Genomic DNA, 2,398 nt, shown 5'->3' on the forward strand with positions numbered 1-2,398 from the left:
TGCAGGCTCCTACCCTGGGGGTTTTTAAGAGGATGTTAGATGAACACCTTGCTGGGGTCGTTTGACCCCAGTACTTTCCTGCCATGGCAGGGGGTCAGACTCAATGATCTGCTCAGGTCCCTTCCAACCCTAGAAACTATGAAACTGTAAAAAGGAATGATTCAACTTCAAGCTTCCAAAAGAGTTCAAAGCACCCCATACAAGGCCTCCTGCATATGTCCCACTCTCCAACTATGGAGGGGCATATACTTCTTTCAGCACTGGGACCCAAAGTTGAATTAACTTCTCCACAGAGGATTTCCACTGCTGACTTCTGTAGAAATAGTCCTGCCTGGGATCTGTCAGCTATGGAGGGACCAGCACTGGACAGAGGAGGAAAGATCTGGGGAAAAGCAGGGCCATACTGTATGGCCTTTTGGCCCAGGATTTTCATAAACTGTGTTTAACAAACAATTCATTTTAAATTAGAAAAAATCTCCTTACAGTATCGCACAACTGCTTTCCCTCTAACACACAAGGGACCCTAAGTGATTTCCTTGCATGAAAGCTGCAGCTAAAGAGCATTTCTGTGTGGAAATTATACACTTGCAAGGATACAAAGTGTTCATTGGTTTCAATCTTGGGCAGATCTCTGTTCTGGCCTGAACCTGCAGAGAGGGACCTGGTTTCACATAAAGGATCTATGCAGTATTCATTTGGGATGACATGCATAGTAGTGAGCAGATTCTGAACTCGCAGTTGTTTGGAGTTCAGCTGTTGTTCCAAGGAATTAGATGGAGAAAATTATGAAAATTCAACAGATGATGAAAAAACAATACTGCATAGTGCTATAGAAATTAGAAATGGAAAACCATAGGTAAAATTCTTTTAGATTTTGAAGCAGAGTAAATAAGGTGCTATGGATTTCTAAAACTGATTACTTCATAAAGGGAACAGGTGTTTTTGTTTTGAATAAAAGGAAAAAATATTGTCTATGTATATGATAGACTGAAAAAATATTAGACTACATATTCTGCTCTCATTAACCTTAAAACTCACCTCCTTACAATTTAATTATAAAAACCATAAGGGAAAATAACTATAATTAAATGTTTATAGTAAGGAACAAGACAAAGGTACTCATGCTTAAATTATCCTACTTGTTTACCTAAACACATAACCCTTAAAAGTTAAATCAAATATAAGGCATGGCAGGATGGATATAATGTATAATCACTGCAGTAACTTACTCCAATTTAATCAGATATGCTAAACTTGATTTATCTGACATTTTATTATACCTTATTCATTACTGCCCCTAATAATGTAGGAAAATGTTATAGTCGAGCTAAAGGAATGCAGCAATATTTACTATACAGAATACATGACTGCCTATTATAGAGTTTACCAGTGCTTTTTGCTCCACAGAAATGCTACCAAATCAGATAATAATGACTCAGCATACTGAATAAATTCTGCAGACAGTGTAATTTGTAAAATGTAGTTCTACAGTACTTGATGGCCTCTTATAGACACTCTTTTGGTGTATCATAATTACTGTTCAAGCAGAAACACAGGGGGAATAATAGTGACATATAGTTTTATCTATTTTTTATTCATATGCAATAAGCCAACTGGGTATCACCAGGGAGTGAGCTTTTATATACTTTTGATCCTGAAATAAAATTTAATAAATGACACTAAAGAAAGCTCAACAGTTTCTTGTTGAAGTTTCCACTGGAAAGCAGGTTCCGCTGATCAGTCATGCCTGTAGGAAATCTCTAAACAAAGGGATGAAATGTTATCATCTTCAAGCAGCAGATGTCTGAAAATGCAAATACCACCATGGCAAATCTGATTAACATCCCTGAGGTCACAGACAAAGCAATGTATAGCAACTTAAAAATTTACATTTTCAAACTAGAATGAGAATTAAAATGTAATGAAGAAAGATACTAACACAATCTATTGCACAGACAATGTTCAGAACTCCAAAACATTTAGCAAACATGAAACACGACACCGAGACCTACATGTTTACAACATTCAGGGCTTTCTAATTATTCTATACGAATAACCAACAGAATATAAATATTTTCTCCACGATTCTCCTTCACTGAATTTATTATGGAATAATAATTCATTCAGAAGTATATTCTCTTCTTAACATGTGCAGGTTAGAACTGAAAATACTAAGAGGAATGATGCACACATATCAAAGTGGAGACCAGGACACAAGAATATCTAACCACAAAAAATATTATTAAACTAAGGGGATTTGCCTTTCCCATAGTTATCAAAATATTTAAATGTGGGAAAAATGAAGCTAAATTTTCAAAATATTACAATAAAATCTCTCTTCTCCAGTATGAGTGGGGAATGCTAGGTGTCAGTTATGTAAAAATCCCAGTTATCTGAG

General features: G+C 35.9%; 1 protein-coding gene across 1 annotated transcript in view; it reads right to left on the reverse strand.

The window, feature by feature from the left end:
• Positions 1 to 2,398, reverse strand: part of RAP1GDS1 (Rap1 GTPase-GDP dissociation stimulator 1) — a 161,969-nt gene that overhangs the window by 75,822 nt on the left and 83,749 nt on the right. The window lies entirely within an intron of this gene.

The sequence above is a fragment of the Gavialis gangeticus genome, unplaced genomic scaffold (assembly GCF_001723915.1).
Source record: "Gavialis gangeticus isolate Ggan-Ray unplaced genomic scaffold, GavGan_comp1, whole genome shotgun sequence".
Taxonomy (NCBI): domain Eukaryota; kingdom Metazoa; phylum Chordata; order Crocodylia; family Gavialidae; genus Gavialis; species Gavialis gangeticus.